This window comes from Cetorhinus maximus, chromosome 1 (assembly GCF_964194155.1).
Source record: "Cetorhinus maximus chromosome 1, sCetMax3.hap1.1, whole genome shotgun sequence".
NCBI classification, from domain to species: domain Eukaryota; kingdom Metazoa; phylum Chordata; class Chondrichthyes; order Lamniformes; family Cetorhinidae; genus Cetorhinus; species Cetorhinus maximus.
Genome location: NC_135879.1, coordinates 97,355,758 through 97,371,469, shown reverse-complemented (window position 1 = coordinate 97,371,469; position 15,712 = coordinate 97,355,758). Strand labels below are relative to the sequence as shown.

Here is a 15,712-nt window from a genome sequence, read left to right as displayed (position 1 = left end):
TCATGTCCCACTCCTGGAAAAACCAAGAACTGTGATTGTACTCAAAGAGTTGCAATCTGTGACTGTTGATAACTCAAAAGAGTATAAAGAGAGACTTGGAGCTAGAGTGCATCATCTCCCCCTCCAAAAAATGTTATTTTAATTTGATAAGTTTCATTTTAACTATTTGTTTTCATTACAATAACCTGAAAATACCCCCTTAAAAGGGGTTATCATTTGTTTAATTAGTTCATTTATTAATGAGTACTCAAAGAGTATAAAGAGAGACTTCTGGGATTCTGGGTGTTGGTTATGGAGGATGCAGATATATATAAATTGCATTTGATAAATAAATCTAGCATTAATTAAAAGATTGGCATCTGGTTTCCTCCTTCAACCACTTGGCTTCAGAATGAATTAATATGCATCCTTCCATCTACATGAGATGATGGACATGCAGCAAATCCACTGTTGATGGAATAGTTTCACATGGTACACTTTTGCATATGGTTGAAGAGACCAATCTGTGACAGACACGTTCTGCATGTGAGGTGATTATCAGGTGTTGTTGTGGGGCAGTTTTCAGTATTGGCACCTGATGTCAAGCTGTTTTGGCCACTGATTGTCATAGTAGGACTTGCCAGTCCCTAGGTACTGCTGCATTTCTCTCCTTTGTTGGCCAGTGCTTCCCATGTGTGAAAACCATGTTTATTGCCTTCATGTCATGTTTGTAAGCATCCTTGAAGTGGACTGGGATATGTCTATGTTCTATCCTGCGAACGTGCCTAAACTAACATAGTCACCTCTGCTTCTTTTTACTCATTCATAGGATGTGGGCTTCGCTGACTGGGCCAGCATTTATTGCCCATGCCTAGTTGCTCTTGAGAAGGTGGTGGTGGGGAGCTGCCTTCTTGAACCGCTGCAGTCTGTGTGGTGTAGGTGTACCCACAGTGCTGTTAGGGAGGGAGTTCCAGGGTTTTGACCCAGCTACAATGAAGGACAGCGATATATTTCCAAGTCAGGATGATGAGTGACTTGGAGGGGGAACTTCCAGGTGGTGGTGTTCCCATCTATCTGCTGCCCGAAGTTCTGCCGAAGGGCCATGAAGGCTCGAAACGTTAACTGATTTCTTCTCCGCCGATGCTGCCAGACCTGCTGAGTTTTTCCAGGTAATTCTGTTTTTGTTTTGGATTTCCAGCATCCGCAGTAGCTTTTAGCTTTTTGTTTTTATATCTGCTGCCCTTGTCCTTCTAGATGGTAGTGGTCATGGGTTGGGAAGATGCTATGTAAGGAGCCTTGGTGAATTCCTGCAATGCATCTGCTTGATGAGTGTGGGCATATTTGGGAAATTTTCCTTTGAGAACACAGTTGCATTTGTGTTTTTGTCTTTCCATGAGATGCCAGGAATGCATTGCTGATATTGAACATGAAAATTGTTGAGCTTCCTTTCTTGATTGCTGTAAGTCATCCATGTTTCAGGCTGCACAACAGTGCTCAGAACACAGACCTCATAAATCATCAAACTTTACAGCAGGCAGAAAATAGCCCTGTTAATTATGAGCGACCAGATGGGCTGTTGTTCTAGCAGTTAGACATAAAGAACAAAAGTTGGACTTTGCCATGAAATTTCAATTATTTACTTGTACATTTGCCACTTGTGTGCCAGGTTTGCTCTGACCTGAAGAGGTTTGTTTTCCGGGCAAAGTGTAGGCGTGCATCGTGCACTTTCAATCCTTCATCAAATGTCCAACGGTTGGAGAATAAATTAGAGGAGATTATTCAGTAAAGTAACTCATTTGAGCGGTGGCAGGTTTATTAATTACGAAGAATGGTCTGCATCTTAGCAGGCAGAGGGCATTTGTGACCCTTCTCGATGACATTACATTCACTGTCCATAGAAGATGCCAGAACTTTACTTCAACTCATTTGTTTACATTTTGAGATTGTGTATTTTGTTGTATTACAACTGTAATCATTTGTTCTTACATTTGCACTAAGCTGCTTTTGCTGCAAAATTGCTGGAGAAAGATCATTTATTTGTGTCGTATAATGTCTTCAAGTGAACGATTAATAGTTACCGTTTACTGGACTCACTCTTATTTGATTAATTTTCATATAGGAATCACATTTTTCAATACATGAACCATTCCGATTGAAAGTTGCAACCTGGCCAGAAACAATTAACTTGGGACACGAAGCCTACGCCAATCTCTCTCGCGGCTTACGCGCAGTTGCTATGGACAAATTTACAGCGCATTCATTTCCTTTTTTTGCACTCGGTGCTTTGCAGCGGCTTTTGTTGCGGAGGTCGGCTGAGGCTCGCGAACGCCTCAGAACCTTGCCCGGGAAAGGAAAGAGTAGCGGGTCACCCGGAACATCGGTACCGGGGACAGAAGGGCAGGGGGGACAGCGATACCCGGGGACAGAGGGGCAGCGGGGGACAGCCACACCCGGGGACAGAGGGCCAGCGGGGGACAGGGACACCCGGGTACAGAGGGCCAGCGGGGTACAGCGTCACCCGGGATACCGGCTCCCGCCCCGCCCGGAAGTGGGGGGGGGGAGAGAGCGGTTGGTGCTGGCTCGGCTCTCCCCCCCCCCCCTCCGGTGTTATCTATGGCTGCGCAAACCTCCCACCAGGACAAGGTCTGTCCGACAATGTGAAGGACCGTTTGGTCCAGGTCAGTAGGTGAAATGAGTTGGTTTGACAAACTCGCGCGTTGTATGTTTTTTTTGCTGAAATGCAGCCTGACTGAATAATTTAAGGGGTTTAGGATTCAGTATGACACAAGAGTAAACTTCCAGGCTCTGCACCTTCACCCGGGGCGGGTCGGATTTATATTTGACGCAACGTTTTGATATAGTTTGGGTGTTTGTCTTTCTTTCTGGTGTCCTTTTTTTTGCAAAACAGCTGTAATTTTCCTCTCCACTTGTTGGGGAACGTTTTTCCCCAGTGACTGACTTGCCCGCTGTTTGTGCTCAGCCCAGTGAGGCGGTCGGTTTATGGGCTCAGGGAGGGTTTTTTTTTTCCGCTCCTCCGCAGATTGGGATCAGACGCCAACGTGAGGAAAAAGTGATACTTTAACTTTTAGGTTTTTTTTTCTCGTACGGTTAAAAATCGTTCTTCTGTCCTCCCCGGATCACCTGGAATGGAGAGGGTGAGTAACTAGTTTCAGGCTTCCCCCGAAAACACTGTCTTATCAGAGAGCTGCTGGAAACTCCAGTGATCTGTTGAAGGGAATTGTTCAGAAACAGATCCAGCTAGCCCAGCGAGGAGCACCTTGTAAAGATCAAGGGATATGGAGCAAATACAGTAAAACGGGGATTGAGGTACAGATCCAATTGACAGGCTCAGAGGGATGAATGGCCTGTTCTTTTGACCGGGGTTAGGTTTGGGAACTCAGCAGCATGGGAGATTTAATCTCAATTTTAATGAATTATTTTAAATTATTTTAGTCACCATTAAGCGAGAAAGGCCAGCATGGCAAAGGTTGTGCTGGGAAAAGGATATTTCTCTGGAAAAAACCATTTGATGAATATCTAGTTCATGGTTCATGTTAATGTTTTAGATGTAATGTTTAGCTTTGTAATGTTTAGTGTAATTTAAGTGTAGAAAATGGGATAAATGCAGTTAAAGTGTTTATTACGCTTAAAAGGTTGGGGTGATATAAGGCAGGCTTGTCCTTCGGAGCCATTTTTCAAAATTCTGGTCAAACGGGCCAGTTTTTTTTCTATTCATTCATAGGATGTGGGCATCACTGGCTAGGGCAGCATTTATTGCCCATCCCTAATTGCCCTTGTTCAGAGGGCATTTTAAGAGTCAACCACATTGCTGTGGGTCTAGAGTCACATGTTGGCCAGACCAGGTAAGGACAGCAGATTTCCTTCCCTAAAGGGCATTAGTGAACCAGATGGGTTTATACGACAATCGACAATGGTTTCATTGGGCTTTTAATTCCAGATTTTTATTGGATTCAAATTCCACCATCTGCCATGGTGGGATTCAAACCCGGGTCCCCTGAGCTTTACCATGGGTCTCTGGATTACTAGTCCAGCGACAATACCACTATGCCATTGCCTCCCTTTCAATGGAAGATTCTGCATGGAGCTGTTCCTCCAATCAAAGCCTGTGTTTGCTGCCAATAGGCTCACTGTGAATTGAGCAGCAGTGAGTGTGATGAGGACTGTTGGGCCGAGGGAAGCGCAGGTGAGTCGGGGCTGAAGCCGGGAATGGGGGTGGGTGGTGGGGATATCAGACGAGGTCACGTCAGGCTCAGTTCAGGATGCCGGGAGTCTCACGAAGTCGCGTTAGGACCCAGTGGAGGGGTGGGGGTGGTGGTCAGACAAAGTCATGGAGGTGGGTGGGGGGGGCGAAATCACGTGGTGGGGAGGAGGGGGCGACCAAGTCACGTGGGGGGGGGGGGGGGCAGGGCAAAGTCACGTGGGGGGGGGGGGGGGCAAAGTCTCAGGGGGAAGGGGTGGGTGGCCAAGTCGCAGAGGGGCGGGGGGGTGGGTGTGAAGTTTTGGCAGTTCTGGGGAGTTCACGGTGCCATAGTGAGTTCGTCGGAATGTGAGCGGGGGCGAGTGAGTGCGAGACACTGAGCGACTGTGTTTGTGGCGGGGGTCAGAGTGCGAATCCACCTTACACCTTACCTTGGGTTTCTCTTCCTCACCACCACATACCAACACATAGACATAGGGAGTGAGTGAGCGCCCTGAGACTGGGAGTGAGCCAGACACACACGCACTCTCTCTCTAAAACTCCCACACTCTGGTCATTTTTATTAATTACTCTTTTTTAATTTAACTTTGATATTGCTGCACTTCTGCTCAGCAATTGTTTCTTTCCTTAAAACCGGGACTTTTTTTTGAAATTCAGTTTATTGTTGTACCAAACCTTATCTTTCTGAAATTTGCTCAGTTGACCCTTAATTATTTTTTTAAACATGGCAGGCCTGCTGCCTATTTTGGTGCCCACCCACCAACCATGTTTTGGGGGTGAGCTCGGAGGTAGGTAGGAAGGTGGTGGGCTGTGCATCCACCCTATTTTACGTGGCCTCCTGCCAAAAACATGGCTGGCAGGAACATGTAAAATCCAGCCCATGATGTCTACACTGCTTGCAAAAAAGTGCAGTCTAGAGAGAGTGAAATTAGCTTAATAGCATTTAGTGAACCTTGAAAGGTGATGTTGTCATGGAAATGGGTGGAGCTTCAGGTCCTCTGGTTTCAGTTTATCTGTGTGTTTGCTGGGGGAGTGAGTGTGCTACAGCAGGGGAAGAGGCTGGATACCAAAAAGCTGCTGCTGTTCACAGGCTTCAGGTAGTTAGGGCTCAGAAGCCCTGGGAGCTGAGAAGTTGGCAGAAGGTTGCTGGTTCTGTGCTGGAGGCAGTTGGCGCTCAGGAGAAGCCCTGGAGCCATTTATAACTCGGTGCAGCTAGGAGACTGGAATTGGGAGAAACCCTGGGGCAGTGCCTGCTTAGTGAAGCTAGAGGCCTGTGAAAGAGTTGGAAGTGTGCTGGTAATTAGAGGCGGGAGTGCAGCTTTGTGAATCCCGTGGAATGCAGTCTCAGGAGTAGAGATTGACCCATCAGGAGGTGAGCAGTGGTTGAGGCAGTTCAATCAAAGCAGCTTGTGAGGGAATTCAGAGGCTAGACCTTCAAAAGTGAAGAGTGGAAGTCCCTCCTGAAGGAGACAGCTTTAACGAGATTTTGTGAATCTCAGCAGTCACTGGCGTCTGGTGGGTTGCTGAGAAATCTGTGGGATATGTCTTAATCACATCTGCCATCTCATGTGCAGTGTGTTTTTGACCAGTTTGTCTGTTAATTCATAGTTACCTTGTTAATTCTGAATGTTGAGAGTATAAGATAGATATTGTAGAGTGTTTTATTTTTCTGACTTTGTATAGTGAAATTTATTTTGTTGTTTAAAAAACATGGAATTCTGTGGCTTTATTCTCCTAGTGGTTAATTGGGTTTTCAAACTGTGTCCACTTTAGCAAAAAGTTACTGGTCCCTGGACCGTAATGCTTTGTCATCATGCCTTTAGTCAGAGCGTTAAAAGCATTTGGGCCTTTTTCAGTTGTACAAATAACCAAGGGTTGTGCATACAGTAGGAAAAGGCACAGAGTTTCAAATATAGTACACAATGAATGTGGAGAAATTTGTAGAGATGCAATCGGGGTGATGTTGGCATTCTGTAGACCAGGTTCAGACTTTGTAGATACCAGTATATGACAACAGTGTACATTTATATAATGCCTTAAAGGTAGAAAAGTGCCCCAAAACACTTTGAGGTGCAATTAGTAAATGGATGACAAGCTAAAGGAGGAGATATTTGGAGGAGTGACCAAAATCTCAGTCAGAGAGATGTGCTTTAAGGAAGGCCTTAAAGGAGGAGAGGGACCAGATGGGCTTAGATGCTGGGAGTATAGTTGCAATGGGAGTTCACGACAGGTAAGAGGAACAGTGTGTTTAGGGAATGTGCTGAATGGAGGAGGTGACAGAGAAAGGGAGGGAGAAGGCATTGAGGGATTTTAACATGAGAAATTTAATTTTGAGGTGATGATTCGGTGAAGATCATTGGGGTGGGGAGGTGATGACTGAGTAGGACATGGTGCTGTTTAGGATACAGATAGCAAAGTTTTGAATGAACTGAAGTTTATGGAGGGCAGAAAGTGGGAGGCTGGCCAGGAGGAAATTGGAATAGTCGGGCGTGGACGCATGGATGGACTGAGGTCATGCCAGTTGTGGACAACGTTAGAATTGCGGTTGTAGGCATCATAGTTCCAGCATTATTTAATGTTAAACAGTGCAATCTCTTACCTCCCTACAAATTTCCGATTGAAAATTGAAGAATTGTATTCAAAGTGATCTTTTCCACTGGGATTTGGTTGAAGTTGTGTTTATAACATGACACACAACTGGAGCTGTGTTTCCTGTGATATTTGGGAGCTCTTTTTAAACATTTTCTTTCTGACACTAGGTTGGCTGCTTACCACAAGCTTCCTGTTGCTTGCAAACTTTTCACCTGATGTTAAAATGGCAGAGTAGAGTTGGTGGGATATTTAAAAGGAGGGACTTACCACAAACAGCAACAAATGTCTGGTATTCATTGTCTTTGGTGCATCCTCATAGTTTACAATAACTAAGATGTCTTTTTAAATAATAACCTCGCTTTCAGGACCTGATCCATCTACAGGAAAGTATATTGTTTTTTGCAAAACTCTAATGTGCTTTGTGAAATAGCTGTTGGGTTAGTAAAATTAGTTTAAAATACCATAAGACCATAGGACATAGGAGCAGGAATTAGGCCATTCGGCCCATTGAGTCTGCTCCGCCATTCAATCATGGCTGATAAGTTTCTCAACCCCATTCTCCCGCCTTCTCCCCGTAACCTTTGATCCCCTTACCAATCAAGAACCTATCTATCTCGGTCTTAAATACATCCTTGACATGTCTTTATTTTCTCCCTTGACTGAAACCTTGTGCTCCATTTTGTATTGTAATCCCAACAGCTCCTGATCCATCTGCCACCATGTAGATACAGAACAGCCTTCTTAATTTTCAAAATGTTGGCTGTGTGATGCTTACCTAACTTGTAACATTTGATCCCAAAGAGTGGTGCATCATCAGCTACTGGAGCTGATATTTTGAATTCTATATTAACTGCTGTTCCAATGCTGTTGAAAAATGAGACTGTGATATAGCAACAACATATACAGTGCCTTTAATGTAATGAAATGTCACAAGATACGTCACAGGAACATTATAAAGCAAAACTTGATACCAAGTCACATTAAGAGATATTAGTAGCAGATGACCAAAAAGTTTCAAGGAATGTCTTAAAGGAGGAAAAAGAGAGGGAGAGCTTTAGGGAGGGTATTCCGGGGTTTAGGACCTTGGCTGCTGAAGGCATGGCCACCAGTAATGGGGCAATTAAAATCGGAGATGGGCCAGAATTAGAGGACTGTAGATGTCTTGGAGGATTGTGGGGCTGGTGGAGATTGGAGGGGTGAGGCCATGAAAGGATTTAAAGACAAGAATGAGAATGTTAAAATTAAGGTATTGTTTAACCAGAAGCCAATGTAGGTCAGCCCTGGATTCCCCTCCCTTTACTCCATTAAGATTGTCCTTGAAACCTACCAGATAACAGGGACTTAGTGCAAGTAGGGATAAGGGCAGCAGAGATTTGGATGACCTTAAGTTTACAAATGGTAGAATGTAGGAGGCCTGCCAGGAAAGCATTGGAATTGTCAAGTCTAGAGACAAGAAAGTTGTGGATGAGGGTTTCAGCAACAGATGAACTGAGGCGGAAGAGGATTCTGACAGTTTTATGGAGGTGGGAATATGTGACCTGTGTGTGGATTTTGGGGTCAGGTCTGTTTCAGCATCAGAAATTTGCTAGGGAGAGCAATTGAGTCAGTATCTAAGAAACAGATTTTGTAATGCGGACTAAAAACAATAGCTTCAGTTTGCCCAATATTTAATTTGTTACAGCTATGTGAGAAGGGGTGAAATTTGACTGTAACAGGTTTTCAGGAAGATTTAGAAGGATGAAGGAATTTACTCAATGTCTGTGTTTAATCATTTATGTACTGATTACAAAGAAACAAGTCTGGCAGGCATTCTTGAGTTTCAAACAAAAAGGGGGTTAGTTGTTATTGAGTTCAAAACACACCCAGGTAAAGGTATGTGGCTCAACCTTTTGCAACCCACATTCACACAAACAAGCATGCAAAATCTATAAGTAACACTATAGGTACTTTGTTAGCCAAATTCAAGTTCAATGCTGAATGGTAAAAAAGTTGAGAGTTCAGTATTTGAGTCCCGGCTGTGGCAGAAGTTTTTTCCACGTTCGTCTTTAGATTTCCGGAGTTGAGTTGAAGCCCATGTAAAATTGCAATTGCTGAAGCCAATTTCTTTTTGGAAACATAATCCGTCTTTTCCAAAAAGTAAATGATTTTTACACCTGATGTTCCCTTCGATGGATTTCTCTGTGCTGGATTTTTAAACAGACAGATATAGGGGCTTGGCTTGAGGGAGAGTAGAGAAGGGACTTCCTTGCTGCTTCATTGGCAGCATTTCCAGGCTACTGATTACTGTGCTTAGCAGCTGTATTAAAAAAAAATTGAAAATGGTTACTTCGATCACATGACCTCTCCCCATAATGATTTCGGAAGGGGTTTGTTTATCTGATAGAAAAACAGAAAATGCTGGAAAAACTCAGCAGGTCTGACAGCATCTGTGGAGAGAGAAACAGTTAACGTTTTGAGTCCACATGACTCTACTTCAGAGCTGTTTATCTGATGCCTGAACTGATGGTTGCTTTTATTTCATGGCTGGGTGGGTGATTAGATTCTGTAATGTCCCACCCATTAACCCCCCGAATGAGTATATGAAAACATCTCTATATAATCATCGTTCTAACAGTGTTCTCTCTGCTAGAGAGGTAGCCTTATAGAGATGCAAATGTTACGTCCAGTACATTTCATTTTTGAAGTTGTTCTTGATACCCTCGGGTGTGAAATTCCATGAGGGTGTCTGGGTATGTCTGAATTGTAATTCACATTGGAACTTTCCAGAAGCTGGCTGACTTGAAATACCAGATGTCAGGTGACTTGTGGCAGCCACCTTTAGACAGTGTCTGTATTCTTGTCTTTAAAAGGTCCTTTTTAAACAGTTCAATATATGTTTGGGATCGACAGGGCCCTCAACTGTTTCCGACCTATTTCCCGCACTTCTGCCCTCACCGCTTCCTCTTCCTCCCAGAGCTATGATAGGGTTCCCCTTGTCCTTACTTTTCATCCCTCCAGCCTCCTCATTCAAAGGTCCATCCTCTGCCATTTCTGCCAACTCCAACATGATGTCACCACAAAACACATCTTCCCTCACCTCCCCTATCAGCATTCCATAGGGACCGTTCCCTCAGTGATATACTAGTCCACTCCTCTATCACTCCCAACACCTCATCCCCTTCCCATGGCAACTTCCCATGCAGTCACAGGAGGTGTAATACCTGCCCTTCATCTCATCCTTTCTCACTGTCTGAGGCCCCATACTCAGGTGAAGTAGCGATTCACTTGCATTTCTTTCAATTTAGTGTACTACATTTGCTGCTCTCAATGCGATCTCCTCCACATTGGGGAGACTAAACACAGACTGGGTGACCCCTTTGCAGAACACCTTCACTCAGCCTGCAAGCATGATCCTGATCTTCCTCTCGCTTGCCATTTCAGTTCACCATCTCATGCCCACATTTCTGTATTCGGCCTGCTACCATGTTTCAGTGAAGCCCAATGTAAAGTGGAGGAACAGCACCTCATCTTCTGATTAGGCACTTTATAGCCCTATGGACTTAACATGGAGTTCAATAACTTCAGACCTTGAATTCAGTCATCTATTTTGATATTTTTTTCCAACCCCTTTTCCCCCACAGGAACCAGTCTGTAACTTGCTCTGCTTTCAGAGAGCACTGACCCTTGTTCTGCTATTAACATTTCTGCTGACTGACCTTTATGCCACTGAATACCTGCCTTAGTCTTTAACACTATCATTACCACTCCACTTTTGTCTCGTGTCCATGGCGTGTTTGTCAAATCTCTCCTGAGCTCCTACCTACCCCATACCTCCTATTTTGCTCCCCAACTTCTCTTCAACAGTATAAATTCCATCACATTTCTACCTTTCTTCATCTCTGAAAAAGAGTCATGCAGACTCAAAACGTTAATTCTGCTTCTCTCTTCACAGATGCTGCCGGGCCTGCTGAGTTTTTCCAGCATTTTCTGCTTTCATTTCAATATATGTTTGATCAGCCTGTGAAATTACGGATTGATATCACTCATGCCCAAGTCTCATCATTGTGACAAAGTGGAGGAAAGTTCTGTGCATCCAGAACTGGATCTTGGACAAGCAGCCTGCCAAGCTATGGATAGTGGAGGAGTCAAAGAAAAGATAGTGGTGTGTTCGAGCTGGGTGTCATCAGGAAACTGACACTGTTTTCAGATTATGTTGCTGAGGGCAACTTGAGATGAGAAATAGGGAGCCAAGTATAGATTTTGGGGGACATCAGAGGTAACCAACGCTAGTTGTTGGGACTGTTTTCTTTAGGGATGAATAAATGCTGCACTGAAATTCCTACTGCAGTTAAAGACTTTCGTTGTTCTTATTTTGTGATTGTCCTTCAGAGCAAAACCTTCCAATATATTCTGATATAATTTTTTTTGAGGTTGAGATCAAGGGGGGCCAATAACTTTCAGCTGATTATAGTTTTTCTCATCCACAGTCCTCTTGTTTTCTACTTTGGTTCATAAAAGGATAAACATGTCTAGTCAGTTGTTACAACTTAAGTGACACATTTTATAGTTAATGTCAAAGTTAGTGAATCATTGGTTTGTTTACCTCTCTTATCAGGTAGCCAGTTTGTTTTTTCTGTCACTTGGCAGAAATGTCTAATCTAGGCACTTCAGTTAATTAGCAAATTATTTGTGCAGCTATCTTTCTTTAAAAGCGCACTGCCCTGACACAAGCTTGATATTTTTACGCTGATAAACTTAGCTGCACTCATTGTCCTTGTTTGCCTTTCTTCTTCTTCCCTTGGATCATTTCAAACAAAACAGCAGCAAAACAGAACTTCAGGAGCATCATGGCAACCCCTGCCTCTTTCAATCTCGAATGTTTAGTTCTGACAGAGAGTTATACCCAGAATATTAACCTGTCCTTTCTCCTTACAGGTACTGGCTGACATATCCATTTTCTGCTTTTGTTCCAGATTTCCAGCAATTTTGTTGTTTTTCTGAGAATGTAATGCATCGGTTATCAATTAACACAAACGTGCATTAAAACATTCTCTTAACAGACTTTCTAAAAACTTTATTAAACTGGCAGTCCTTTTATAAATTTCCACCTGGATCTGTGCCAGTAGAGAAATGAATAATGTCAGCTGTTTATACTATAATCGGAATCAAATCCAATAGTAAATGGAAAAATTTGAAATGATAGTAGTTAAACAAAGGAACTTCCAGGTCAGTTTTTTTTTGTACAAATGAGGACAGGGAATTAATTTGAGATGCAGTAAATTTTTAATAAGGTGGATTGTGAAAATACATATTTCTTTTTTAAAGGCAGCAATAGACCTCATAAAGCTTCTACAGTGTGCACTGGGTGTCATTATTTTCCAACATGGAAATCTTTGCAATGAATCTGAGCTACAGCAGACCTTGCTTTTTGGAATGACTGATTCAGGTTCATTTGCTCATTGAAGCCACTTGGCTGCTGACATGACAAGAAATGACCAGAAATTTGCATTAAATTGCTTTCCAGGAGGAGTGAATCTGTTGAAGAGTCATACGGACTCGAAACGTTAACTGTGTTCCTCTCCGGAGATGCTGTCAGATCTGCTGAGTTTTTTCAGGTATTTTTATTTTTAAATTTTTTTTTTTGTTGTCAATCCGATCACAGCAGGTACAATTATCTGAATGCATCAGCTGCTGGGAATCTAATTAGCTGATTTATATGCAGATTTCCTCCTATTTGGTGTATAATATACACTTCTTTCCATACAGCAGTAATGAGATACTGATCTGAAGCATGGAAATTTGCTGATTTTTGCACAAAAAAACTGAGGTGTGACTGTATTTGCCAGGACTATAATAAAAGCAGATACTAGAAATCTGAAATAAAAACAAAGTCCTGGAAATACTCAGGCCTGGCAGCATCTGTGGAGAGAGCTAACACTTCAAGTTGAATATGACTCCTCCAGAACTGAAGGAATGTAGGGTTTTATGCCATTTAAAGCAGGAAGGTGGAGGTGGGGGGGGGAGAACAAAAGGGAAGCCCTGGGATAGGGTAGAGAGTGGGAGAAATTAAATGACCAAAGATGCCATGGAACAAAAGGAAAAGGGAGTGGTAATGGTTGTAGAAAAGAGACAAAGATTTGCCCATTTGAAAGAGAAAAAAATTTTACATTTATATAGTAGTCCCAGACCAACAGCATCTCAAATCTGCCTTACAGTTTTTTTTGTAAAAATATACTTTATTCATAAAATATTTGAAAGAACATTACAAAACATTTCTAAATGGCCATCACAAAAAGTGCAATCAGATTCAACTTTTACATATGGATCACAAGGTGCTTCAATATAATGAATGAATATTACAGTCATTTCAATATGGTCATTACAGACAGCTCCAATCCCATTGTACTATCGACATACATCACGTTGCACTCTAAGGTGCTCCAATACAATTTAATACATTTAGTGTTCGCTACATACATTTATTGTGAGTCGTACAGCCCGAGGGGCCTTCACAATTCCCAGCCCCTGGGTGCACGATGACTGAAAGGTCTTAGACAGTGACCTTTCCCCATGTGCCTTTGCGGTGGCTGCCCCAAGCTTTAGTACACCCCTCAGCAGGTAGTCCTGGACCTTGAAATGTGCCAGTCTACAACACTCGGTCGGGGACAACTATTTGCACTGGAAAACCAACAAGTTTTGGGCAGGCCAAAGAGCAAAGAGCTTTACAGTTCTTTTTTGAAAAATATACTTTATTCATAAAATATCTGGAAGAACATTACAAAACATTTCTAAATGGCCATCACAAAAAGTACAATCAGATTCAACTTTTACACATGGATCATGAGGTGCTTCAATACAATCAATGAATATTATAATCATTTCAATATGGTCATTACAGACAGTCAGACAGTGCAATGGTATTGGGGTTATCAACATACATCATGTTGCACTCTGAGGTGCTTCAATACAATTATAACACAATTAGTATTCAATGCATACATTCATTGTGAGCCGTACAGCCCGAGGGGTCTGTACAATTCCCAGCCCCTCGGTGCACTATGGCAGAAAGGTCTTAGACAGCGACCTTTCCCCATTGCACCTTTGTGGCGGCTGCCCCAAGCTTTAGTGCGTCCCTCTGCACATAGTCCTGGACCTTGGAATGTGCCAGTCTGCAACACTCGGTCGGGGACAACTCTTTGCACTGGAAGACCAACAAGTTTCGGGCAGACTAAAGAGCGTCTTTCACCGAGTTGATGATCCTCCAGCTGCAGTTGATGTTTGTCTCGGTGCGTGTCCCTGGGAACAGCCTGTAGAGCACAGAGTCTGTCACTGAACTGATCGGGATGAACCTCGACAGAAACCACTGCATCTCTCTCCAGACCTTCTTTGCAAAGGCACAATCCACAAGGAGGTGAACAACGGTCTCTCCCCACCACAGCCATCTTGAGGGCAACGTGCAGATGGGGTGAGACTCCTGGCATGTTGGAAGGATCTGACGGGGAAGGCCTTTCTCACCACCAGCCAAGCTACATCTTGGTGCTTGTTGGAAAGTTCTGGCGATGAGGCATTCTGCCAAATGACTTTGACAGTCTGCTCGGGGAACCATCTGACAGGATCCATCATCTCCTTTACCCTCTGGGCCTCCAAAACATTATGTGCTGACCACTGCCTGATGGACTTGTGGTCAAAGGTGTTTCTCTGCATAAATATTTCCAGGAGGGACAGGTGGTATGGCACGGTCCAACTACTTGGAGCATTCTGCGGCAGTGTGGCCAGACCCATCCTTTGCAACACCGGGGACAGGTAGAACCTCAGCACGTAGTGACGCTTGGTGTTTGCGTACCAATTAATGAAGTACTTCTGAAGTGTAGTTACAGTTGCAATAGGAAATGTGGCAGCAAGTGTGGGCACAGCCAGCTTTCATGAACAGCAATATGATGATGTCAAAATAAACTGTTTTTGTGGTGTTGATGAGAGACAAATATTGGCCAGCATTCGGGAATAACTCCCTTATTCTTCACCAAAATTGTGTCATGGGATCTTTACATTCAACCAAGCAGGCCGACAGGGTCTCAACCTAACATCTCATCTGCTTCTCCCAACAGTGCAATACACTCTCAGTATTGCACTGGAGTGTCAGCTTTGATTTTTGTGCTCAAGCCTTAGAGTGGGACATGAATCTGGAACCTTGTGACTCAAGAGGTGAGAATGTCATCAACTGAGCCAAGGTTGACACACAGGAGAATTGGTTTTATGTGAGTCATTTTAGAAAAACCCATGTTTCCCTTTTCATAAAGACAGTTTGCCTTCAATTTTTTCTATACAAGATCAATTTTGTGCTGATTTATCAAATTAATTAGTGTGAATCAGTAATAGTTTATAATGTATATTGGTACATGAAAAGTTGTTGAGATTTTCATCCTGTACAGCAGCATGTTATCTTAATTGAATGTTATGATACCCTGCTTTTTAGTAGATATAATTTACGTAAAATGCACAATCATACATTTTCAAAAAACATAGTGATGCGAAATGTTTTTGGGGCATAAATTGGTTGATGTTGATTTTCTGTAATCAAAGTTTTTTTTATTCATTTACGGGCTGTGGGTGTCCCTGACTAGGTGAGCATTTATTACCCATCCCTAATTGCCCCTGAGAAGATGATGGTGAGCTGCCGCCTTGAACCACTGCAGTCCATGTGATGTAGGTACACCCACAGTTCTGTTAGGGAGGGAGTTTTAGGATTTTGACCCAGCAACAGCAAAGGAGCAATGATTATATTTCCAAGTCAGGATGGTGAGTGGCTTGGAGGGGAATTTCCAGGTGGTGATGTTCCTATGCGTCTGCTGTCCTTGGCCTTCTAGATGGTAGCAGGAGTGGGCTTGGAAGGTGCTGCCTAAGGAACCTTGGCGAGTTTCTGCAGTGCATCTTGTAAATAGTACA

The 15,712-nt window shown here is 43.2% G+C and overlaps 1 protein-coding gene across 2 annotated transcripts in view; it reads left to right on the top strand.

Moving 5' to 3' along the window:
* The first annotated feature begins 2,490 nt into the window (after positions 1-2,490).
* klhl8 (kelch-like family member 8) overlaps positions 2,491-15,712 on the top strand; it is a 54,115-nt gene continuing 40,893 nt past the window's right edge. The window contains exon 1 of one of the 2 annotated variants that reach the window (XM_078544067.1): positions 2,491-2,657. The gene's annotated coding sequence lies outside the window, so the exon portion shown is untranslated. Of the gene's footprint in view, positions 2,658-2,766; positions 3,135-15,712 lie in introns of those variants that run through there. The other variant, XM_078544076.1, reaches the window with a different exon arrangement.